General features: G+C 34.9%; 1 protein-coding gene and 2 long non-coding RNA genes across 5 annotated transcripts in view; 1 reads left to right on the forward strand and 2 right to left on the reverse strand.

The window, feature by feature from the left end:
* The window catches only part of LOC143080324 (uncharacterized), a 213,538-nt gene that overhangs the window by 15,564 nt on the left and 170,012 nt on the right, over positions 1-27,962 (reverse strand). The gene's annotated exons all lie outside the window — the stretch shown is intronic.
* Positions 3,995-27,719, forward strand: LOC143080323 (uncharacterized). 2 transcript variants are annotated; one of them, XR_012979698.1, is made up of 3 exons: positions 3,995-4,107; positions 27,014-27,113; positions 27,614-27,719. It is a non-coding gene; the product is annotated as an uncharacterized LOC143080323 (long non-coding RNA). The 2 variants fall into 2 exon arrangements; XR_012979697.1 differs by having other exon boundaries at positions 3,997-4,107; positions 27,011-27,113.
* Positions 8,652-14,073, reverse strand: LOC143080322 (uncharacterized). The gene is made up of 4 exons (XR_012979696.1): positions 13,883-14,073; positions 12,806-12,879; positions 10,211-10,374; positions 8,652-8,935 (listed from the first exon to the last, which is right to left on the reverse strand). It is a non-coding gene; the product is annotated as an uncharacterized LOC143080322 (long non-coding RNA).

Here is a 27,962-nt window from a genome sequence, read left to right on the forward strand (position 1 = left end):
AGATGAACAATTTAACTTATAAAAAAGGGTGTTTTTTTCTTGTCTCAAAATTATTTATGTTTGAAAGACGAAGCAACAAATTATATTTTATCGCAAAAATTTCTCTCTCAAATATTTTTTTCTTGCCTTGTTTTTCTACGAAAAATCCATGCCCCCTTTTTGCAAGTTAAATTGTCCGCCTCAAAGGGATCGACCTTTTAGCTAAAACAAAATCTCTGATCAATTTTTTTTTTTTACGTGATGCAACATTTTCCTCATAGTTTGGCATTATAGTTTATGTTGAATATTTCCTTTTTTATTCAAGTAGAGAATCAAATTATTTATTTTCGAAAAAAAAACCATGCTCTCCTTCCTCCGAGTTTTAAATGGTCGTTCCATAAGTTAAAGAAAGACAAAACCTTGTCATTAGAAAATAAAAATACAGCTTTTAATTCATTTATGTTTTTACAAGAATATTTTTTATCATAATTCACAAAACAATTATAAGAAAGTCATAATTCCATTATTAACATTCGTGTCTATGAACACACAACTTGTGCAGTCCCTTCGCGCAACGTGAACACTCGGTCCTTGCTCTTCTTCGTCTGTCGTTTTTCTTGTCGGAACACACAGTACAGTACAGTCTTTTCTTTCCTTTCCGTTACCTTTCGTATTTTTTGTCGTCCAGGATTCTGCTGTCTATTTGATAGATGTTCCTCAGTGAGTCCTTCAATTACTTGTTTCACGAATTCAAATCTTGTTAATATTGGGTTATGAGATGTGTGTTGATAATACAGGATATAAGAATTAAGCAGTATTCTGTGAAACATGTGTAATATAATTTTTTTCCAGACTTTGGTTTGTTTTCTGTGATCGTTATAAAATGCCATCATTTGATCCGAAAGGTCTACACCGCCCATGAAGTTGTTGTACGCGTTAACGATAAGTGGTTTTGCATTCATTGCTCGGACAGCGCTTTAAAACGTAGACACTAGCTTTACCTGCTTACGTCGATTCTGGTCTCGGAAGGAGCACAACAGTATGTTTCCCTGTCTAGCATAAGTTGTCTGTCCGGGATCGGGATTAGCGTTCTTAATCATATTAGGCATGGGTCAATTTTTTCGTAAAGTGCCTGTAAGGTGGGTTCTCTGAACAAGGAGTGCTCTTGCAAGATTTAAGGATGAGAAGAAATTGTCCGTAAAAACATGATACCATTTATTAAGCAGATCAGCAGATTGTAACAATTTAATTACCACGTTTGTTCCTTGTAACGTACCAGCAGGGAGAGCGGGTTCAAAAGTTTTGCCGAGATAAATGTGCATTTGTAAAACTTATCCTGTAACAGCTTCCGCGAGAACCCAGAATTTTATTCCGAAGCGGGATCTTTTGCTCGGAATGTATTGCAACATTGCCGTTTTACCTTTTGTTCCGACCAACGTCTCGTCGACTGACAACTCCCGTCTTGGTCTATAGTAGTACAGAAATTTTCTATTTACGAAGTCAATTAATGGTTTAACTGTTGAAGCCGGATTGTAGTTTTGGTTATTTCTTGCCGGGATCTTTTTACAGTCTACAATATGCAAGAATTTCAAAACATTTTGAAAACGATTGCGGGCAAAAGTCATTCTAAACCATGGAGTAGATTGAGACATGTTTTTTCGATTCCAATATTCTTTTATAGAACTTTTCCTATTTAATCCCATATTGAAAAGGACGCATAAAAAAGCCTTGAACTCGGAAATTGTTAGCTTTCCTTCTTTTCTCCACTGACATTTCCTGGAAAATCTACGTCTGGAGTCTAGTTCTGTCATACAGGTCTGAAGCATATCTGAAAATTATAATGATTGTAATAGAGAGTTTATGTTCAATTCAAGTTAAAAAAGAATGAGAAAAAAAGCACGCTTATAAGCCTAACTTACATGTATGCCCGGAGGAAATAATCCTAATGTAAGCCGTCTTTCCCGTTTGCCAAGTTTTATGTCCGTCGGAAAGAATCTTTAATAAAAGAATAATTTAAGCTGACAAAAATTATTCTATGTTAATTGTCATATAGGGAAAACGGTAGTATTACATTTTCCTAGCATTAGGTTGGCCTTTTGTGTACCCAAGACAGGTGAAGGAAGTCAACTTAGGAGCGCCGTGATTGGATGTAAGGGTACAATATATATTTTTATTTTTCTATGAATAACTGCAGTGTTTATATTTACAATATAAATTTTAAAACCTATTGAAATATTTTCTAGAGAATTATTCGAAAAGGCTTTCAAAATTTTATAAATTTGCTGCAAAATGACGGTGGGCATGGATAACATAAACAAGCTCCGTTGGAAATTTGTCATGATACTATTTGGCTTCAATTTTTAAAATAGAGTAATAAAGTACTAACACCACACATACACTACCGTGCCAAAAGTGAAGATAATTTTACGACGTCATGTCGAATGCGGGTTGGAAGTGACAACTTCTAGAGCCGTTTTCTCTGTAAATAAGTTGGAGTTATCTCTCTTTTTGCACAATATGAAAGTTTTGAGGAAGGTCATTGACCTGATACGTCACCGGAAGTTTGGAATCGTCTGCTTTGTTTACATTTCGTATAGTTTTGAGAATGGCCCCAAAACGCAAGGAACTGTCATTGTCCGAGAAAAATGCCATTGCAGCATTACATAAGGCTGGTATGAAAGGACCTGACATCGCACGACAAACAAGACATCCACTTCCAACAATTTATGGGGTTTTAAACCGTTTCAAAGGTCGGGGGAGTTTGGAAAACAAGGAGAGAACGGGAAGGCCGAATCTGCTAACACCGCGGGATACTCGCAAACTTTGCACCACTGTCAAGTCGGACAGAAAACGTCCACTGCATGAGATAACTGCTGTTTTCAATGAATCTAGGGAAGAACCAGTATCTAAGCGTACTGTTCAGAGAAAATTGTATGAAGAAGGGTACAAAAAACGTGTTGTAAAAAAATCCATCAGAATTCGTGCTGCAAATGTCAAAAAAAGGCTGGCATGGTGTAAATTGGCAAGACACAAAACTGTGGAAGATTATTGGAGAAGGGTCATACATGTATATAGTGATGAATGTAAGGTGGAAATTGGAATGGATAATCGTGTTTTAGTCTGGAGACGGCCTGGTGAGGAGTGGACTCCTCCTTGCTTAAATCCTGGCCGTGGGTCACGACTGAGTTTGATGATCTGTGGTTGCATTACCTATGAAGGTGTTGGTACTATTACTGTTGTAACTGGTAATATAAATGCTTTAAAGTATATTGAGATAGTTGACAATTTTGTTTGGCCTGTTATTGCTCGTCATTTCCCCGCTGACAATTACATATTCCAAGATGACAATACCCCGGTTCATAGGGCCAAAATTGTGAAGGATTACATGGAAAAAAATCAACTTCATGGTATGGAATGGCCAGCACAAAGTCCAGACCTTAATATCATTGAAAATATGTGGCGTAAAATTAAAATTGAACTGCAAAAACAGGCACATAACATCACTACAAAGGCTCAAATGGAGACAGCAATTCGGGACATATGGACAAATATATCCTTAGAATTCATAAGAAAACTTTATGATTCAATTCCAAGACGTTTGAGGCTAGTAATAAGGGCAAAAGGAAACATCACAAAGTATTAGGTGAGTTCAGATCATTTTATTAATATAATTACAAAGGTTGAACTGTGACAGATACTTGAAAACTGTATGTGGCGGCCATCTTGGAATTATCTTCACTTTTGCCGTAGGCACTCTGTCCGCTAAAGTAACGTCATAATTTTGCGATCTGCCGTCATACAATATTTCGTTTTGTATTGCCACTTGTTATCGTAATTGCAAATAGAATTACTGGGTTGAGTTAGAAATAAATTAGATGCAAAAGTAAATGAATATTTAAAGAATTTTTACATGGTTTTATATTTATTGATGCACAATAAATGAAATTTGCGTCCTGTCAAACAAAACGGCAATTTTTAGACGACGTTACACTTTTCGTTTATTTTATCGGAATAGACTTTATTTTAATAAGCTGGCGCGCCATCTATAAACAACGGATATTTATAGCAGAAGACTCATTGTGATGGAAAAGTTTCAGAGATTGTACTGTCTGATGCTCCTATCGTTCGGTAGGTAAATACATTAGCCCTGTACGTTTAAAATGTAAAATGTTATTTTTCTCTTGAAAACGTACGTAAATAAATTGGAGCTTTTCAGAGAACATACTTGAGAACTTCGTTGAAATGATCCCAAATTTTTAGCTTGATCTGGCTTTCTAATGCACAGCGCGAACCAGGCAAACTATAGATGTTGATGCTTTTTACGGAATTAGTCTACAACCAAACTCCGGACAGTGATCGTTTCCGTTCCGGAACTTTTTTCCCTTACTCCATCAATCACTGCCACCGGCAAACTCCGGACAGTGATCGTTTCCGTTCCGGAACTTTTTTCCCTTACTCCATCAATCACTGCCACCGGCTTTCGAAATTCGTTCCAAATTTTGGAACGATTATCTACGCAATAAATTTCCTCAGAACCATTAGTTACCGGCTTGAAAAACGTCAATTTTATAATTTCTTCCCAAAATTTAAATAACTTTTCCTAGATATAAAAAATGAGCAATAAATTTACGTCCCACACAGGACCTTTATTATGTGTGTGCATTCATATCTCAGTTATCTTCCCCAGCCCTTTGGAAAGTAAATATGGAGGGAAACGTGAATCAGATAATAGAAATGTATGTTAGGCGCATAGTCCCTCCTAAGTCCAAAGAGAAAACAAGCCTAAATGCTGCAAAATAAACTTGGACAGGTACAAATGATGATTTGAATTTGAATATGCGGTTGTCAACGGAGGAAGTTCATTGAATTTTGGTCTACCAAATTATGCAAGCCTTTCCATGTTTCCTTTTCAAAGGGACACCTTTTATCCATTTATAGTTGGATCTAGGGTGGCCCAGTCAGTCCTCCTTTTTCCCCTGGAAAATGTTTGGTTATTATATAGGGAATCACTGAAGCATGACTGGAACCAACAACTCCCCCTCCCCCCCATATTTAGGTCAGTCAGTGCCCCTTCCCATAATATAAGACTTTAGGTTCATATCATTTCCGTTCAAGGTTTAACATTGTTAGTTAAATAACATAAAAATGTGTCATTTTCATTCTTTTTACATATGTACTTTCAATACATGCATGTCAACAGGTCAATACATTCTCAGTATGAAGTAAAGAGGTTGTCAGTAGACTACAACCCTCAGAGCTACAACCCTACATATATAAACTTTAAAGTTTGCATCCTGGACATATAGTGAAACACATTGGTGACTAATTAACAAATGATCATGTTAACTTTCCCTTCAATATGTTCACTAACTTGATAAGCACATAGTATATTGGCCATTTGATTTTTGCACAATAATTGGGACAGAAACTCTTTAACACATTTTAAAAAAGTGCTGTAATACATATATGATCATGATTATTAAAATATGGAGTTCAGGAATGATTGGTAATGTGACTATCCACCAAAGTTCAAATGATATTGATTTAAGCAACTTTAGGTTATATGGTATAACCTGCATGTGCTACAGTCTTATTTAGTAATCTCCGTCATTTTGTCATGTCAAACCTTACAAAATGTGACATATTTTCACGTGTTCCAGATCTTCTTACCTACAATAGCAATTATAATGTTTATTCAGTTTTATTTTATTTGTAACAACCACACATCCAAGAGTTATTGCAGGCTTGAACTTTTTTCTGACATCATCAACTCAAGTTTGAATATAGTCAGTCTTTCATTTCATCAATCATGACAGAGCTTGAGGTGTAATAAAAGTTTAAAACAAGAAAATCCATGAAATCAGCATTTATTTACGTTGTATCTATAATAATTTTTCCAAAAGTGAATTATTAAAATAAGTTTGCTCCTTCCAAAATATAATGCTCTGTTGGCATGGTTGGGTGCTGCTATATACTACCCTGAGAAGGAACCCTGAACAATAATGGACACAACATTCAATCTTGATACAGCTCTCAATTTGGATTGTGATTATCATGATTATATTATATTTATTTGACATAGCTTGATTTCTGGCACAGATTAAATGTGGATTAAGAACTTTAAATTTTAAAACTGGATATTTCCCTTATAATATATATGTACATGTAATATGGTATAATATTCAAAACATAAATACATGTTGAGATTCAGCATGTCAAAGAATCAGAAGAATTGAACTTTAAATGAAAGCTAACTAAGTTTAGTTTTGAACTGTTAGGACTTCAATGTGGACTAATTTGATAATGGGGCTCAAAATCTAAATTCATGGTTAGATTCAGCATAACAAAAAACCCTTAATATTTTTTTTTATAAAAATCAAAACAACTTTAATTTTGGACCGGTTGGACCATCTTGTACAGATCCGTTCTCTTATATTTTAGTTATTGTCTAAAAACTAAATGTCTCCCAATGATGACATCACCCTACCATTACACAGCCACACATTTCAAGCAGTTGATTGAAAAAAATTATCAATGCAGTTTAAAGTTATGTGACTTCCAAGAGGGAAAACAAACCTGCCCCCTTTTAATAGATGAATGGTACATGTAGATGTAATGGTCCTAATAACTATAAATCCTATTCTTGTTCAAGCATTTTACCTAGACACCTATAAAATAATTCTTTGAAATACTGAAATACTGAACCTTGCTGCATTAATTTGTATTGTATTTTTATTACTGCTCATCAAAACATTATCTTGACCCCTTCTCTCTTACATTATTGTACATATATATACTCTTTACTTTTACTGCACATTAACTAATTTCAACTATTTAATATACATGATTGGGGACTGGGTTTTAAGCTAACAGATACCTTGGTAGCTGTTACACCCAAATTATGTCCTGATACTCTTGGCATTAACAATAATTGATATTGGAGTTGTGTGCATTAAATTTAAACCAGTAATGAATATATGTACTGTAAATCAATTGCTTACATTTCAAAAACTTTGAAAAGGAATCGGGTCCAATTGCCTGTTTGTCACTGCTAAATTATTGTCTCACTAGAAATTAAAATCTCATAATTTTTATTCAGTTAGGAAACACAAGAGTGCACACGCTGAAATGTCTGGCCTTCTTTACTAATCATTGATATTATGTTGATAGTCCTAAAGATAAAGCTGTATTTCAACTGTCACATAAACTTAACATTAACCAATGAACCATGAAAATGAGGTCAAGGTCAGATGAACCATGCCAGGTAGACATGTACAGCTAACAGTTTTTCCATACAATAAATATAGCTGACTTATTGCTTATACATGTAGTTTGAAAAAAAGAACAAAACACAAACTTTAACACTGAGCAATGAACTGTGAAAATTAGGTCAAAGTCAAATAAAACCTGTGCAACTGATATAAAGATCATAAAATATTTCCATACACCAAACATAATTGACCTATTGCATACAGTATTAGAAAAAAACAAACTCAAAAACTTAACTTTGACCACTGAACCATGAAAATGAGGTCAAGGTCAGATGATGCCTGCCAGCTAGACATGTACACCTTACAATCATACCATACACCAAATATAGTAGACCTATTGCATACAGCATAAGAAAAAAAGACCAAAACACAAAAACTGAACTATTACCACTGAACCATGAAAATGAGGTCAAGGTCAGATGACACCTACCAGTTGGACATGTACACCTTACAGTGCTTCCATACACCGAATAAACTCGACCTATTGCTTATAGTATCTGAGATGTGGATTTGACCACCAAAACTTAACCTTATTCACTGATCCCTGAAATGGTCAAGGTCAAGTGAACACTGTCTGATGGGCATGAGAACCTTGCAAGCTACGCACATACCAAACATGGTTATCCTAAGGCTTTTACTTATGATAAGAGAGAATTTCACATTACAAAAAATCTTAATCTTTTTTCAAGTAGTCACTGAACCATGAAAATGAGGTCAAGGACATTAGACATGTGACTGAAGGAAACTTTGTAACATGAAGCATCTAAATAAAAAGTATGAAGCATCCAGGTCTTCCACCTTCTAAAATATAAAGCTTTTAAGAAGTTAGCTAATACAGCTGCCGTCGCCAGATCACCAAAAAACTGGAAGCTACATGGAGCTTGAATATCTCATATGGTAATATATGCCATAATTATTTCAACATCAAATTCTTGGCAAAAATTGATGTCTTTGTAGTAAGAGCAGTTGTAATACTGCATTGTTTTATGCATAAAATCTACTATTTAATCAAAAGTGTTTATAATGTATCCATTTTAAGATCGGGTTAACCCGGTTTGCACAATAATAATTCATTTGCGAGATAATTTAATTCCTGTTTTCTTCTTGTTGGTAGCAGATCTGTATTTGTTGGGCTATAAATTTGAATATATTCACACTTTTTGATGAATGATGGCCAATTGAAAGTTTTAAACTATTCTGTTAATTGTATTCAACTTTAAGTATTGTGTTTTGTGTTGTTGGGATGCTGTCCAATGAACCTATACCCCACATCTCCTTGTATTCATATGTTTATATATTTGGAAAAAAGTTAAATCATATTTAACTGTATTATTTGGCTAAAATTGAGTCTGAGATAAAACTATTCTTTTTTTCTATTTTAATTAATAACAACAATACATGTATGTTCATGCTTAATTTATGAAGACATGCAATTTTTTGAAAACAAAAATTTAATCAAACGAAAATAAATATTTAAAAATGCACACAAATTTCCATGCGCAGCTAGTATGCACTTCAATTCACTCATAGAAACGTGAATAATCCTTGTTTGAGAGTGCATTAGTCTTGTTATTTGTAAGTGTGAGTCTATTCCATTTATGTATACATGTAGAATCTCTACAGGCTTTCAATGCGTCTCATATAACTTGGTAAACTTCCAATGATTAGGTTGACATAATTGTGATCTGAAAATATATAAACATTTTTTTTTTAACTTTGTTACTTCTGGTTTGATGTACAGTAGGTAAGGGATGTATATGGTATGCCATTGTTTGTCCATCCATCCTTTCAAATGACAACACTTTGTTCAATATCTCAAAGTAGAAGGGGCTAAATAAAAAAGGTTTTACACCATTTTCAGAAAATAATGTGTTTTTTTTTACCAATTTAAGAGTTACTATGGCAATAAACTTAGACAAAATTTGTAAAATTCTTGATTTTCCTTGTTTTTTTGGTAAAATAAAAATATATTTTAGACTTGATATGTGTGCATCCAAGAAAGTTATACATTTCCAAACATAATGTGTCTTTTTGAAAAAGTTGACAAACATTTTATATTCTTGGACCAAAAATAGTCCTTAAATATTATAGTCTTCTTTGCTTTGAACAATTTCTCATGAAATTTTAACACAAAATTTAGATTGAGTTCACTTTTAATTTTGATTTTTTGGAGTCTGTTGTTCAAAAGTTGCAGGACCTATCAGATTTAGGGTTATTTTTCACACCTCATATTAAGCTTGAGTTTGCTTAAAGTCAATAATCTTAGATCTGTACTAAATGTCTTTCAGTTGTTTGTATACTTGTACCGGGCATGTCCCCTCTTTTTTTTGGTTAAATGTATTTCTTTTTGTATCCATCTGATGAGTTTATAATTTGTTCTTATTTTGTACTGTTACACCACTGTTTCAGGTAAGGGGAGGGTTGGGCACCAGCTTTCATGTTTAACCCTGCCACATGTTTATGTCTGTCCCAATTCAGGAGGCTGTAGTTCAGTGGTTGTTGTTTGTTGTATCACATATTGTTTTTTTTGTTCATTATTTTGTACATAAACTACATGTAGGCCAAATTTCTTGTTTCAATTGTTTTACATTTGTCATTACAGGGTCTTTTATAGCTCTCTGTGTGGTATGGGATTTACTCATTGTTTAAGACTGTATGGTGACCTACTTTAGGCTACAGTTGTTAATTGTTGTCATTTTGTCTATCATTGGATGAGTTTTCTCATTGGCAATCATACAACATCCTCTATTTTATACAGTGTAGTTGTATCTAACAATTTGATCATATAATTAATATCACCATATATATAGGAAATATAGTAATATTTAGAAAAACTTTTGTATTTGTTTTAATATATAATTTGGTCTTGTATTATATGCTCAAATATATCTAGCATTTGTCTAGTAAAAACTAAATTTTGTGAACAACCAATTTATAACTTTCATAGAAGATATACTTACGGTGTATCAATTGATTCATATTGAAGCTACATGTACACTGTACATGTATATGTACACTTTCTCACAGTTTCATTCTGTCTGGTTCCAAGTCTTAACAATTACTGTTAAAGTCTCCAAGGAAACTAATTCAATAACTGTGTTCAAAGTCATTCTGGTTGACATAGCTGAAATTAATAGAGATAATAAAATAAGTTTAACTAAAAATAAATTGTTGCATTATTTATTAAACATATATGACAGAGTTAAAATGACTTTCAGATGTGTTTAGGTTTTTAATGCTTATGTTTGAGACTCAAAGAATTTATCATTAATTATGTTTATATTATATATTTTACTTGGACAATAAGTTAATATATATCCAATTGATAATGGACATTTTATAATCAAAGTGACAATAATGCCTCAGGGCTTAATCCTTTATCCTTCTTAAATTAGGGGCAGATCAATTTGCGCCAATTGCAGTTTTGAAAAGGTATTAATTGCGCCACTCTCTTTTATTTTGATGGTATTAATTGCGCCAATAAATGAAATGAAATTGCGCCACATTTACCTGTAAATTTTTTTTACTTATATCATACCTGTACATGTTTTACCTATATCATACATGTACTATAATCAACTTTTCCATTTAAGATTTAACTATACACTCTATCATCAAATTTAAGAAAACTCACCAAAAAATAAATTGTTAAGTAATAGAATATTTTGTCACGAGTCAAGATGTATTCTATACCATTAAAAAAATAGAGTCCAATAGAGGAAAACCGGTCATCATGTTAAAGAACACAAATTCCGTCAGGCATTGTAAAGAAAACTGAAGATATAAGGTAGAGATGTACAGTTAAGTCCTGTTGTGCTAGGCTATTCACAGATGAATTGTGTGCAATTATTTTGAATGGAGAATTAGATCATATTCACGAAACAAATGCAAAAGAAAAGCAAGCGATATGTTGTCGGAGCGACCTTCAAAATTGATAAATTCAGAGCTAAATAAAATAAAAAATAAATAAAAATGGCGGAATTAAATGATTATTTTATTGGCGCAAATGATACCTATAGTTTTGAAAATTAGGTGGCGCAAAAGAAGTATTGGCGCAATTAAGTTGTGGCGCAAATGAGTTACTTTTTGGCGCAAAAAGATATCGCCCTAAATTAGAGACATTGCTAAAAGAGTTGTATTAATTATTTATCTTTCTTTATCTGGATAATAACTTGTTTATATTTGTCAACACATTATGTAATAATTGATTTTTATCTTATTGTTTAATTCTCATATATATATATATTGTACTATTTTGTAAAAGATATAAGTTTGGAAGTCACAGGCTTGGTGACAAGTTCCAGTCTTGGAAATAAATTATATACTAAGTGGAATTAATCTTCTGTGTATTACTACTAGTTTATGGTGCATGGTTACTTAGGTTTAACATTTAGTTGTGACCAAATCCTCATATCAGTCTCCTAGTTTTAGACTGTGGATTTCTTGGTTACACATATATGAATAGATAGTTCGAAAAATATGGGGGAGGGAAGTATAATTGACAATTAAAAACTGAATCCAACCTTTTTTATAATTCATTCACTCTGTATTATCTTACTATACTAATTAAAGAAAGTTATTGAGTGTTTAACTGTCACATACATTTGTAACTGTAAAAAAGATTTGTCTACATTAATCGATTTGATAAAATATGGCTTCTTGTCAAACTCAGTTTTCATTTTAAGAATTAATTTGAAACATTGAAGTATTTTAGAAGATCAATGTAAGTACATGTAATATATTTATTCCATATGACAGCGAGTCAGGATAATTATCTAACAAGAGGCTGTCACAACGACAGCAAACTGGATTTATTAACATTTATTTGTGTCCTGGCAATATCACAAGAACCATTACTGATGAATGGTGAAAGTGAAAATCGTCAATATCAAATTTGACCTCCATTTTGTCATCAGTATCAACATATTAAAATTTGAAAAGCTTAGATTAAATGGTTCATGAGTAAATGCAACAACCTGAATGGAAACGCCATTTTACGATCTTTCAAGAACCATAACTCCTGAACGGTAAAAGTCAAAATCGTCATTATTGAACTTGACCTCTATTTTGTCATCAGTAACAACATATTAAAATTTCAAAAGCTTTGGTTGAATGGTTCATGAGTAAATGCACGGACACGACTGGAAACTCCATTTTTCAATCTTTCAAGAACCATAACTCCTGAACGGTAAAAGTCAAATTCGTCATTATTGAACTTGACCTCCATTCTTTCATTAGTAACAACATATTAAAATTTGGGAAGCTTTGGTAGAACAGTTCATGCGTAAATGCACGGACAACTCCATTTTTCAATCTTTCAAGAACCATAACTCCTGAACGGTAAAAGTCAAAATCGCCATTATTGAACTTGACCTTCGTATAGTTGTCAGTAATAACATATTAAAATTTTAAAAGCTTTGGTTGAACGGTTCATGAGTTAATGCACGGACAACATTTGATTGCCGCCCGCCCGCCCGCCCGGCCGCCCACCGTACATCCCCAAATCAATAACCGACATTTTTGTCACAAAAATCCGGTTAAAAATAAAATAATACCTAATATACACTTTTTGTTTTATTCATCATGTTCATTATGATTCAGTCTAAACATTGTGCTGTTTTGTCACCATCTGTAAGATAAAAAAACAACAACATTAGAACTGATCACTGGCGTCCTAGAATTATAGTCAACAGTACATTTTTTGCAGGAATAAAAGATTTATTAGGAGTACATGTATATATATAAGGCCAAATTAAATAATATCTATGAAAAAAATAGGGAATTTACTTTATTCAACATTGGAAGAGATATTATATTGTAAAATGCTTATTGAAAAGACGACAAAAAAAACTCTAAGGCAGGCAGCTATTTGTAACCTTAAATCATAGGGTAAATGGGGAAATAGGAAACACACATATTTTTTTATTTGCCCTTAAGTAATGATTTTACTTGGGGGGGGGGGGGGGGGGGGGGTATTATTACATTGTATAAATTGACCGGATAATAATTCAATAAAATATTCTTGAAATAAATAGTAATACCAGGGATTGAAGTAAAAATTTTAGCATTGTAGCCCACAGCTTAAATTTTATAGCCAACATATATATAAAATAATATATATAAAAAAAAAAAATTGAAGTAGCCCACACTTAAATGCTTGTAATTGTAGGGCTATTGTTTGTGGACTCATGCTAATTTCAAACCCTGAATACTGAAATGAAAATGTTCCCATCCAGACTATTGTACATTTATTTTGCACATGACTATGATGACATATATAATAAAAGCAAAATTCATAATAAATCTAGTATGTGTGTGTTACCCTGTGTTATTTTGCAAGTAAATACATTGTATAATAGTTTTATGATTGTTTTATTTCTTTATTCCATGAAATTATATATCATGTATATATCTGAATCGAATTTTGAGAAAATTTATCCCTAATTTAATCCATATGGAGCAGCTTCTCGGGTAAATTTAACCACTCAGACTCTCACAACTGTTACATTTTATGCAAAGTCGATAGTTTTCAAGCCATAATTGACCACAATCGATTTCTTCGACCTAACGATACAGAATTTTACAAAGTTTCTATTTAGTAAAATTATTTGAATTGAGTGTATTTTACTTACAGCTATCGTTTTTATTCATGTATTATGGTAAAGTTGATAACAGATATCCTCATTCATCAATGGTCGGCCATATTTGCTTCAGTAGCAACAAAAGGTCATCACGGGTCAAACCACTTGAAGAGCGCGTAACGAAAAAAGCCGAAGGCAGTGATTAGTGTAGAGTAGTATTCGGGCCCGTATGCGGATCGGAACTGGAACTGCCGGGGAGTTTGGTCTACAACGTCACGTTGTGCTTTGTAACGTTTCCTCATTTGACGATTTGTGTAATTCCGTGAAAATGAAAGGCATTTGTGGTGACCAAAAAATGTAAACAATCATCGCAAAAAGTATGGCAGCCCGGCACCAAAGAAGCCGTGTATGTTTGATATGTATTACTTTGAATTGTTAAAAGTAATAAAGAAATATCTACGCCAAATTAAAACAGCATACTCTATGAGTCTATGTAATATCTGATTGAAACGGAGACGGCCGAGTTGTTTGTCAGACTGTCTATTTAGGGTCTGTCTATTTATATCCCTAGAAACTATAGTCTATTTCTTATTTAACTTTCACTTTACGAGTCTTTATCGGGATGTGTGTTATTTTTACGAGAATCACCAAAGAGTTGAGACAGTGAATGTTGGACCTCATACTACAACACACTACAGTTAAATATGCCACCTTCAATTTTTTGCTATATAATCAGGGGTGGATCCAGCCATTTTAAAAAGGGGGGTTCCCAACCCAGAGTAAAAAGGGGGGGATTCCAACTACATGCTCCCATTCAAATGCATTGATCGTCAAACAAAGGGGGGTTCCAACCCCTGGACCCCCCCCTTTGGATGCGCCACTGATAATGCAGAAAGAACTACCAACAAAAGAAATATATAAAAAAATATTTTGAAGGCATTTTTTTTTTCTTCAAGAAAACATCATCAGACTCAGATTTAACACAGCTGTATTTGTTTAATAAATTCGTTTTCATGAAGTGTCCTCCTTTTTGATAAAAAAAAGTATTTGTTTATCCTTATAGAAATTAGATGAATTGCTAAGATTAAAGAATATATTTTAAAAACATGTGCACTTTTAAAAAGAGACCAGAAAAACAACTAAATTCAAAAAAAGGCCAAATAAACAAAGATACTGCTACAGAAAAAAATACTTCATTTAATGTATAATGATACACCAATGATTTGTCAATAAGCCAGTAATTAATGGTCGTATGATTATTAGAAATGAAAAGCAACCCAACAAATATATATAGCTCTTAGCAAGTGAAAACAAAGGCCAAGTTTTAATATGTTATAACAAGAAAAAGTGGGCTTTTAGATTTTAAATTTTTTATTACATATGCTGTCAATCTAATCTTGAGAAAAAATTATTATAATTTCTGTTTAGATTTAATATCAGCTGCTGTACAAAACGCACAAGAATTAAGAAAATATGATGATGCTATTTGATTAAGTAATACTATATGCTTTATATAAATATTTTTGTCAATACATGTATCAAATATTTTTTTTTTTTTAACTTTTGATTTTTTTATTTCCAACAATTACAACATATACATGACATACATACAATATAATACATATAAGATAAATACAATGTCATTTTTATAAATAAATCTTAATTGGAAATTACTTTACATTTTCTATTGAAAAGATAAAGAAATAAAAAATTAAAAAATTAAAAAATTAAAAATAAATAAATAAATAAATAACGAAGGAAAACAAATCACAAAAAACAAAAACAAAACACAAAAGGATTATCCAGTTACATCCCTATCTATATTTTAAATATCAAATAATTATGTTGAACAAAAATTGAAAATTTACGAGACATATTTCTTTCGTAACAGCCATCAACACTGATCAAGTACATAACACGACAATAATATTTTCTTTAAAAAAGATTATAATTAAGTAGTCATAATTTATTGTAACAACAACAAAAAAGACATTAGCTGGTATTCAATAACAGTTTTTCAAAAACATTCCATACATTGTCAAATTCAGTTATCTTTTTATTTTTTACAGCTATCATACTCTCTAATTTATACATATCTTTCAGTTTTATTATAATTGCTTGCAATGAGAGATTCTTTTTAAAGCATCTAGAATTATACACATATTGTTTAATATAAAGAAAAATCATGTTATATGGGTTGTTGGGAAATATCTTGGATAAGTCTCCAAAAAGAAAGTTTAATTTATTTATTGGGAGACTTATTCCACCGGAAAGGAACCAGTTATCAACATCCTGTAGAAAATCTTGTACAGTATTGCAATTCCAAAATAGGTGTTCTATAGACTCATTATCTGATTTACAAAATGTACATAAAGGATCATCAGTCAATTTTATTTTAACTAAATACTGATTTGTGGCAATAATGCAATGGTTAATCCTATATTGCAACCACTGTAATTTACTATTTTTAGTAACAGCAAAAGGCAGTCTGAAAATCTTTTTCCAGTTCAGATTCTGTTCACCTAAAATTTTAACCCATTTAAGCTGTCCAGTAGGAATAACATTATTTCTTGTCAGTACAGAATACATATCTTTTGATCCTTTACAATGTTTTAAAAATATTTGTAGACATGATGGTATAAAAGGACAAACTAATTTGTAAGATCCTGTAGGGAAAGATTTTGATGCCTCTTTCACTGCCGAAATAACACTGTAAAATTTAAGAAAATCTGTGTTAATGTTATATTTTTGCTTAAATTGGTCAAATGAAATATACGATCCATTTTCGTCAACTATATCATTTACAAATCTAATACCACTATTGAACCATTCTTGATAAATTACTGATTTATGACCAATCTTAATATTATTATTCAGCCATAGTGGATTTGATAAAAATGAATCATAAGTAAAATTTCTTTCTTTTTGAATAATCATTTCCCAGGATCTTAACTACATCTTTCCAAAAATGGTTGTTAACTGTCATATACAGTTGTCTGATATAATCAACACCACAACTAAACAACTTTCTTTTATCTATATTTGACATGAAAATATTTTGCCATTTACTATCTCTCTGCAAAAGCCTCCTAATCCATGTTGATTTAAGTGCTGTAATGAACATATTCAAATCAAGCATTTTCAAACCTCCCTCCAAATAATCTTTGATTAGAATATCCTTCTTAACTCTATGTATAGGTGAGTTCCATATGTATGAATAAATAAGTTCATTTATTCTCTTAATAATATCATCTGAAGGATTTGGCAGAGAGATAATGAGATGGTTTACAATAGGCAAGACTAGAGTTTTAATCACAGTTATTCTACCTATAACAGTTAGATTCCTTTTAGACCATTGATTTAAAGTATTTTTAATCTGTACAATTCTTTCAGAATAATTTATCTTAACAATTTTTTCAAGATCTACATCAAAATTGATTCCTAGTAATTTAAACGAAGTTTCACCCCAGGACAGATTTCTGTTAGGGCATAAAGTATCTGTACTATATTTTTTGCTCCCAAACCAAATAACTTGTGTTTTTGTGAAGTTAATATTCAGTCCAGATATTTTTGCAAACCAGTCTAACTCTAATAATGATTCTTGTAAAGATTTTTCACTCCCATCCAAAATCAAAGAGGTGTCATCAGCAAACTGTGACAATTTATGCTCAACCCGTGTGACCTCTATACCACTAATGTCACTATTTCCCCTTATTTTCAATGCCAGAATCTCAACACATAAAATAAAAAGGTATGGAGACAGGGGGTCCCCTTGTCTACAACCTCTTCCAATAGTAAAAAAATCTGAAAGGTTCCCCCCCTGGATGACAGCAGAGTTGATATTATTGTAAAAAACTTTAACCCAATTGATGATAGAATCGCCAAAATTGAAAAATTTCAAAACATTTATCAAAAAGTCCCATGATATTGAATCGAAAGCTTTTTCGAAATCAATCAAAAGTAATAGCCCTGGTATTTCATGTTCCTCTGTGTACTGTAATATATCATAAATGAGTCTTATATTTTCCCCAATATACCTTCCACTAATAAAACCAGTCTGTATCAAATATTTACTATATTAAAAGCAAGTCCCCGAGTGCAAAAAACACAACATTTAAACATGTTAAAGGTGTCAAATTTTTAATTATTCTGTCACATGTGTGATTTATGTCAATGGTTAATTGGTGTTTAATGCCACTTTCAGCATTATGTACTATTTCGTAGTAGTTGGTATTTATTGGTTGAGTGAGAAAATAATGCTTGAAGATAACCAAGATCCAAGATAGTAAAATTGACAGGCTAACTAAGTCAATTAAGATTATAGTCAAACTGAAAGGCTTTGAAATTCACAACCTTTGTGTTGACAGGATAGTGATAGAGAAGTTATTTACTAAAGACCATTTGGCTACTGAAACCAATTGCAATGAAACAGTTACACAACAATGTGTCATAGAAAAACATGCAGTCTTTATCCATAGCACAAGTTAAATAAAAAATTGCTGAGTTTCCGTTTTCTTACTTTAATTTGCCGCAAACAAATGTTATAAAACGAATAGGTATACAATGCCTATTACCACAAAAACCAGATCATGTTCAAAATTGGGTGGCGTCACTTTTACTATTCATGACTTATGTTCTTTTTTAAATGAAGCAATTACTTAATCTGTTGCTTTAATTCTCTTCCTCTTGTTTGCTTCAACTAAATGTTATGAAATTTATACACAATGCTTATAATTACATAAGAGCCTTAATGAAATTAATCCTGCATCTGTATTTGGAAGTTGACTGCCTCTGGTGCATATTGTTACAGGCCGGGTATTTACGGCCCAAAAACACATTCTCAATTTATTAAACCATGTTCATTTACAAGAACAGCCTAATATAGAAAAACCTCTGAAATCGCCTTCAATATATTTTTCTAAATCAACTTTAAATTAATTTGAACAATTGACTAACTTGAAGAAAGCGGGGGTGTTTTGTTTACAATGTATACTGATCCTCAATTTGAAAAAAAAACTATTCTCAATGCTCAAATTTTTTCTTTTTTTTCCCCATTTCCATTACAATAGAGTAGTGGTATATAGAATAAAAATTAAAATAATCTGATTTATCGTGTCAAAAAACTAAATAAATTTGTTTGTGCTTTGCACGTACAATATTTTTGACTAAGAAAAAAAACCAAGAATTTATATGCCCCACTTACGATAGTAGAGGGGTATTATGTTTTCTGATCTGATCGTCTGTTTGATAGATTGTCTGTGTGTCCCTTTTCATGTTTAAGTTTTTGGTCAAGGTAGTTTTTGATGAAATTGAGGTCCAATCAATTTGATATATATAGCTCAAATGTTCCCTATGATATGACCTTTCTAATTTTAATGCCATATTAGATGTTTGACCCCAATTTCACGGTCCACAGTCAGTGAACATACATGTAGAAAATGATAGTGTGAGTGAGGTATCCATGTACTTATTGACACATTCTTGTTAGATTTGTATTGTTTAATTACTGGTGTATTATATCTGTGCTGAGCCTGACTCAGCTAGTATAACCAAGGGACTGTATCGCAATCTCGGCAAATTATAAAGAATAACAACTTGTGGGTGAAGATTGTAGATTATAATTCCACCAGAAATGATACAGAGCGTGTATTGTTTGGTAAATTGACGGTGATTTGTCACAATATCCACAGGAGTAGTTTTGTCGTGGCATCCATTTGCAATAGACAGGTGAGGAAGAGAAAGTAAGCACTAGTGAAAATACGGACAAGTCCAGATTATTTCCGGAAAATATGGATGTCTGAAAATTTAATCCAATAGACAATACAGTTAATATAATTGCGAAAGTGATCCAGAATACTCCCCGTCTGAAATCTACCTGATATCACTATTCAATAACACATATGAATGTCAGTATATGAATCCAAAAATATATACATATAATTACACAGGGTTGTTCTCTATGAGAAGAATCATGTCCACGATAGGGCGTGTGTAGGTTGTGGCTTTTCCATTAACGATTACTCGCACTTCTGCTTTTCGGACATGTTCGTCTGAGCTTTTTAATGAGTTCACTATAATTCCAACGGGCCATTGGGTACGGCAAAGGTTTTTGTCCTTTAGAAGAATGACGTCTCCATCGATGAGATCACGGCGATCTTCGGTCCATTTTCGTCGTTGTTGTAGTAACGGCAGGTATTCCTTCCTCCAACGGGACCAGAAAACACTGGCCAGAGCCTGCACTCGTCTCCATTCGGCAAGACAGAGATCTCGTTTGTCGAATTCCCCAAGATGGTCTGAAGTGAAAACGTAGTTGGTTTTCTGTGTCAATAACATAGCCGGAGTTAATATTAACGGATTCTCTGGATCTGTAGACACCGGTACCAGAGGTCTAGAGTTCACTATTGCTGAAACTTCTGCCATTAGTGTGTTGAGCACGTCATGTGTTAGGCTTCTTCCGGCTGCGTTAAGAAGCATAGAATCAAGAATTCTCCTGGTGATACCAATCATTCTTTCCCAGGCTCCACCCATGTGGGACGAATGCGGCGGATTGAAGATCCAAGTTGTACCAGAATTGTACAGAAAGTTATTGAAGGGTCCATCTTCAACGTTGATTGAGTCAATCTTTAAATCGTCGATTGCGCCGATAAAGTTCGTTCCACGGTCAGATCGGAAAATCTTAACTTGGCCTCTTATAGCGGTGAATCTCCTGACAGCGTTTATGAAGGCTGAAGAACTCATTTCCTCGATTAATTCGATGTGAATAGCTCTTGTCACTAAGCATGTGAATAAAATTGCCCAACGTTTTGAGTTGGCGTATCCACCACGTGTTTTACGTGAAACAATTGTCCAGGGTCCAAAGGTGTCTATTCCAACGTTAGTAAACGGAGGTGAAGGTTCAAGACGGTCCTCTGGCAAATCAGACATGATTTGATACTCGGTTTTTCCTCTGAGTTTACGGCATGTCACACATTTGTGAATAATAGATGAGATCAAGCGTTTTGCTCCTACGATCCAATATCCTGCGGATCGAATCGCTCCATCTGTGAAATGGCGACCTTGATGTTTTATCTTGTTGTGGTAGTGTCGAACTAATAATGTCGCTATATGATGGCGTCCAGGGACGATCAATGGTTTCTTTTCACGGAGGTTTAATTCAGATTTGGCGATACGGCCTCCTACTCGTAATAGTCCTCGTTCGTCCAAAAACGGATTAAGGTTGGCTATCGGACTCCGCTTGTGAATTTGTGTCTGACGTTTTATACAATCTATTTCATCTCCATAAATTTCATGTTGTGCAGATATTAAGATGAAATTTTCGGCGTTCGAAAAACTATCCAGAGTAGTTACTGATGATGCCTGTTTTGACCCGTGTAAACGGGAAAAACGTTCCAAGAAGGCTATCGCTCGCACAAGTCCTGTCCAGTTGGAGAATCGATTAAATCTATCCGTTCCGATACCTTTATGCCCAGGTGTGGAAAATGTTTTTGCAACGTTAACAGTAGCACGGATTTCTCCATCTTCTTCTGGATCTATTAGTTGGTATATGTCCTCAGAATTCTTCTGTTCTGAGGAAAGAAGTTGTTTTGGTCCCAATAACCATTCACTGCTGTGAATTTCATGGGCTGGTACGGACCTTGTTCCCGAGTCTGCGGGATTACGGTTAGTTGGTACATAATTCCATTGACTTGGAGAGCTAAATTTCCTTATTTTCTCTACTCGATTGGCGACATAGATAAAGAACCTTTTTGTCTCGTTACTGATGTAGCCTAGGACTACTTTACTGTCTGTGTAGAATTTTACGGTGTCTATATGTAAATCTAAATTATCCATGATGGTCTGTGTTATCTCGACTGCTAATACTGCAGCAGATAGTTCAAGGCGTGGAATAGTATGACCACTTGTTGGTGCACCTTTAGCTTTCCCAAGAATGAAACCTGTGTTTAGTTCGCCACTACTGTCGGTGGTGCGTAGATATGCAACAGCTGCTATGGCTTTTTCTGATGCATCAGAGAATACATGTAACTCCTTTGTGGCGGTTTTGCTGAGATACGGCACGTAAGTACGTGGAATGCGCAATGTTTCGATAGCAATTAGAGTGTCTCTCCAAGATTTCCACTCATCTGCTGTCTCATCAGAGAGAGGTTGGTCCCAATCGACGGTTTCTGATACTATTTTCCGTAATAGGAGTTTCCCTTGTATAATCACCGGAGCCAAAAATCCTAGAGGATCGTAGAGACTGTTTATCGTCGATAAAATTCCTCTCCGAGTGATCGGTTTGTTTTCTGGTGATAATTGAAATAAGAAGTTATCAGTGTTTACGTCCCAGCTGAGACCAAGACTACGTTGTAGGGGTTTGCTGTCGCATTCTAAGTCTAGATCTTTAAGATTTGAAGCCAAATCACTGACATGAAATGCAGACATAACTTCCGCACAATTAGAGGCAAACTTGTGAAGGCGTAAGTTTCCATATTTTGCTAATGCTTGCTGTGTGTCCTTCATGAGCTTAACAGCTTCCTCTTTAGTAGGACATGACGTTAGACCGTCGTCGACATAGAAGTCTCTTGTAACAAAGCTAGTCACGTGACTGCCAAACTCTTGTTCTGATGCTTGCGCTGCTTTTCTGAGTCCAAGCGTAGCAACGGCAGGTGACGGACTATTTCCGAAAACATGAACTCTCATGCGGTATTCGACAAGGTTCTTCTGTAGGTCATTGTCTTTATGCCATAAAAATCTCAGATAATTTCGGTGGTCTTTTCTGACAACAAAGCAGTGAAACATATGTTGAACGTCTGCAGTAACTGCGACCATTTCTTTCCTGAAACGCAGCAATACTCCCAAGAGATCATTGGTCAAGTCTGGACCTGTAAGCAGGACGCTGTTAAGTGAAACTCCGTTACATTTGGCGGAAGAATCAAACACACCTCTTATCTGATCGGGTTTCTTCGGATGATAAACACCAAACAATGGCAAATACCAGCACTCCTCATGTTCGTGCAATGGTGGAGCGAGCTCTGCATGATTATTATCTAAGATTTTACTCATAAATGTAAGAAAATGTTCCCGCTTCACTGGGTTTCTATTCAGACTGGCGTCTAACATGTTAGCACGGTGAAGAGCCTGTGGTCTGTTGCTTGGCAATGGCTGTCTTGGCACTCGGAACGGTAACGGTGCTACCCAACTTCCTTCCGAGTCTCTCACAAATTCGTTGTCCATCTGCTTCATGAACATTTTGTCCTCATATGACTGTCCAGGCTTATCATCGTCCTTTGTTTTTTCAAAGAGTGGCGATTGTAAATCTTTCGTTACAGGGTCTGTGTAATTTTCCCGGATGTCAAACTTGCTTGTGCATGGTTGAAAGGTTGAAGGTTGTCCTGTAGGTAAAATGTTGGTTATTTTAACATTTAATTCAAAGGGTACGTGCTGCTTGTTAATGCAGGTTTCTCCTATCACTACCCAACCAAGTTTCAATTGTTGTGCATATGGAGTTCTTGGTGGTCCTATGCGCTGGTCAAGGACGTGGTGTGCCTCTATAAGGTCTCTGCCAATTAGGAGAAGAATTTGGCAAGTTTCGTCTAATGGTGGAATGCTTCCTCTGAGTTCTTTTAGATGAGGGTGATGCATTGTGACTTCCGGAGTAGGAATTTCGTCCCTATTATTTGGAATATGATCACATTCAATCAGTACAGGAAGGTCAAACTTGTCATTACAGTTGATTGATTCCATGATGAAACCTCTTCCTCTTTTCCCGGAGGTGACTACTTTGCCGGAGCATGTTGATAAAGTATAGTTCTCCGGTTTATCTTTGACGTCGAAAAGATTAAAGAATTCGGGCGATGCTAGTGACCGGTTGCTTTGGTCATCAATGATGGCGTACATGCGAATAACTTTGTCCTGGTTATCTTTGTGATAAACATTCACAGGCAGTATTTTAGCACAAGATTTCCCGCTATATGTATCTTTGCAGATCTCAGTACAGGTAGAGTTAACTGAGGTTGCCTTAGTTTCAGCCGATTCTATAGGCTCCCCGCCGTAGGCTTGCTTAGGCGAGCTAGACTGAGAACTTGCAGGTTGCTGTGGTCTAGTGATGTGAAGTGCGGTAGTGTGTTGTTTACTTCCACATTCTTTACAACTTATGCGTGCGTTGCATTCCCGGCTTCTGTGTTTGGTAGAATCACAAAACTTGTAACAGACATTGTTTTCTTTCAAAAGACCTTTGCGTTCCTCTATTGATTTGGCTCGGAACGCTCGACATTCATTTAAGGAATGCTTTGTATTGTGCAGAATACAAAGACCTTGTTTGCTGGTGTCTCCGCCGGATTGTTGCTCAACCGCTGTTTTATGAGTACCAACTTTAGTCTTGGGGTAAGACGTGAACCTTGGCGCAGCACCTTTTGTATTTGGTGTGACTTTTGACCCAAAGATTAATCCAGGATCGTTTTTAATTCTACTGATTTCACTGATGAATGCAGATAACTCTGTAAAAGGAGGAAAGGCAACGCCGTGATTAGATTTGTATCTAGACGCCCTTACAATCCACTTTTCCTGAAGTCCATATGGTAGTTTTTCAATGACAGGGTTTATTCCGGTCGGTGAATCAAAATAAGCTAGCAGACATCCCAGCTTGGGATTTTCCTTGTGGTATTCTATTTCTGATAGAATGTCAGACAGTTCATAAAGACGTGCGTTGTCCTTATTCGTCAAGGTTGGGAATTTGTCAAGTTTACTCCTGAGAGAGGCTTCCAACATTTCTGGAGCACCATACCGCTCGTCAAGCCTCTTCCATAATCTTTGTATACCTATTGTAGGATTATTGGCGTTCGACGCTCTTATGCTTATGGCATGTTTAGCAGACTCAGGACCGAGCCACTTGATCAATAAATCAATCTGTTCCGAGTCAGATACTTGTAACTCGTCTGTCACGTTTTTAAAGCTTGCTTTCCATGTATGGAAGGATTCTGCCCGATCGTTAAAGCTTGTTAATCGGGAGAAAAGCATGTCCTTGCGCAAGAGAAATCTAGTAATCTCCGATGTTGGGTTGATTTGTTGCTGGTGTGCAACAGGGATCTCTTCTATTACGCCTTGTTTTTGGTGTGAAACAGGGATCTGTTCTATAACGTCTTGTTTTGTGCGTAAGACAGGGATCGCTTCTTTAACACCCTGTTTTTGGTATTCAGCAGGGATCTCATCTGAAAGGCCTAGTTTTTGTATGCCGGTTACTAATCCCAGATCTGGGATAGAGGTAACTTCCGGTGACTTAGTATCGGAAGGCAAGACAGCAGATGTCTGTGACAGTAAGTTCAGTGCCACGGATGGCACGAACGCTGGTGCTTCGTGACTCAGCTCGATCTTAACAGGAATTTGTTTTTTCTTTTGAGGTCCTGTTACTTCCTTTACAACAGTTGATACAGGAAGTTTATTGACGAAATCTTGCACACGCTGGAGCGGGTCTTCCTTTTCATCAGGAAGATCGCTAAATGCTTGGCTGCCGTCGTATTCTAGGACACGAGCCTCGGCTTCTGCGGCTGCAGCTTCTCTTTGTGCTTCTAGAATGTTCATAGCAGCTTTAATTTCGGCCTTTTCCCGTGTTGCACGTGCAGCCTCCTGTTCCATTAAAGTTTTCCTGCGTATGGCCTCGCGTTTCATTTCAGCTCTCTGGTGTGCAGCCTCAGCATTTCTACGTATAGCCTCTTGCTCCGCCTCGGCTTTTCTGCGTGTGGCCTCTTGCTCCGCCTTGGCTTTTCTGCGTGTGGCCTCTTGCTCCGCCTCGGCTTTTCTGCTTGTGGCTTCTTGATCTGCTCTGATGGCTTCTTGTTCTGCTCTGATGGCTTCTTGTTCTGCCTCGGCCTTTATTTCATTTTGCTTGAAAAGAGTCTGTTCTTCTATCATTGCCTCCTGCTTTAGGAGCAAGGCCTGTTTTTCAGCAAAGGCTATCTGAGTTCTGGCAGCCTCTGCTTTAGCACGCTTCTTCCGTGCAAGACTTGAAATGTCAGAGACGTGGGAGCTCCCACTGTGTGAGGATTTCTTGCCTCGAGATGTCTTTGTTTTTGTAGATTTAGCCTTTGTAAGAGCGAGGCGATGCTCGTGTAGTTTTTCCATAACTAGCTCCACTTTGGACAGACGTAAATCCAAAGAGAGTTTACATGCATCAATTTCTTTTTGACTCTCCAATGTTCGGGTCCTTTTCAGAAAGTCTAGGTATTCATCTGTGAGCCTACGATAATTATTACAGGCTTTAACAAGTTTGTCCTGGACTGTTAGGAGTTGCTGGAGATTGTTAGGAGGCGTTGTTACTTCCAATAACTGGGATTCAATGTCTGCCCAGAGAGCCTCTAGTTCCTGACAGAACTTGTCACGTTTTTCAGTGAAAGCTCCTTGTCCTTTTTCCGTGAGGTCACGTACTCGCCTAGCCTCGGGAGTTTCATCTGACTGTGATGTATTAGACGGATTTTCTAATAGTTCAAGGACATCTCCTTCTAGGGGCTGAATCTCTTCTTGTTGTTCCACATGACTGGGATCCATATTGACTCAACTTTGTTAGGTTGCTGTCGAGTTCACACAAGAGTTTACACTGTCAGTGTAAAGGTATGTACGTATGTACGTTGCTACGTTGTCGTTCCTTGTCTGGATATGTAAAGACAGGTTGTCGTCAATTTACTGTGCTGGGCCTGACTCAGCTAGTATAACCAAGGGACTGTATCGCAATCTCGGCAAATTATAAAGAATAACAACTTGTGGGTGAAGATTGTAGATTATAATTCCACCAGAAATGATACAGGAGTTTTACAGAGCGTGTATTGTTTGGTAAATTGACGGTGATTTGTCACAATATCCACAGGAGTAGTTTTGTCGTGGCATCCATTTGCAATAGACAGGTGAGGAAGAGAAAGTAAGCACTAGTGAAAATACGGACAAGTCCAGATTATTTCCGGAAAATATGGATGTCTGAAAATTTAATCCAATAGACAATACAGTTAATATAATTGCGAAAGTGATCCAGAATAATATCATTTAACCCATCATTGATTTTTTCTTCTATTTTTATATGGTTATTTTTGTGACCTGCATGTATATGAGAACACACACAATCATGCACATAAAAAAAACCTCATATACATTTTTGAAAGACATTTGATATATATGAATTATTTCAATTGAGTATTTTTTTTTTTATTTTTGAAGTAGAATGGAGAATTATTCTTGCCTAGTTGACCAGGCTCTACTGATATGATAGATATGCCGATGTCTAACTTGGAGATCTTGATTAGGTTGGGAAATGTATCAGGTAGGTGGTTATTCATACATATCATGAAACAAATATGTCAGCGAGAAAACATTGAAATTAGTCATACATGTATGCTGTCGAGACAGTAACCAAACAACATGTTCATATAATCAAAATTAAAAACAATTTGATAGCAATATTTAAAAAAATTACTTTAAATGGCCTTAACAATTACTAAGTAGATGTATTCATGTATGTTGTAGAATTATGCTGAAAGTATTTACTAGTTCATTTTACTGGAAAAAAACTGATCAATATTTCAGGTTTTACAAAACAGACTAGACAAATTGCAAGATAGCAATTATGGAAGAGTCACAGTTGAAAAAACATAAAATCTATGAAAACAGCTAACAGCTACTCATAACATTTTTTAATCCTTTTGATATTTGTTGTCTTGATTTTAAACTACCAGTAAGCTTTATATATATTTAAATATGGAAACTCCAACAGCACACACTAATTTCAACAATTTTATTTTTTGGTATTTTGTGTTTTTTCAGATGATGCAGATGTAGAAGTAGAAGAAACAGCAGTGAAAAAAGAATGAGAGTCATCATTTTAATAAACATTTCGCTTGAAATTGAAATAAATCTATTTTTTTCTTCATTATGTATTTCAAATATGAGCATTTGGATAAACTTTAATGAGACAGCAAGCCAGCAGCACAATCCCAGTAGCTATTTGGAGGTCTACTCAAACTTCATGCAAAAATGAAATTAGTGGTTTTTCAATATAAATTAAATTGAAAGTTAGCAACTCTTTGAGGCTTTGGTGCAACTTGCACGGTTTCAGAATTATAGCTTCAGAACTTGTTTATGAATGATTTATTTATTCCACATTTAAGATGGA

The sequence above is a fragment of the Mytilus galloprovincialis genome, chromosome 6, assembly GCF_965363235.1.
Source record: "Mytilus galloprovincialis chromosome 6, xbMytGall1.hap1.1, whole genome shotgun sequence".
NCBI classification, from domain to species: Eukaryota; Metazoa; Mollusca; class Bivalvia; order Mytilida; family Mytilidae; genus Mytilus; species Mytilus galloprovincialis.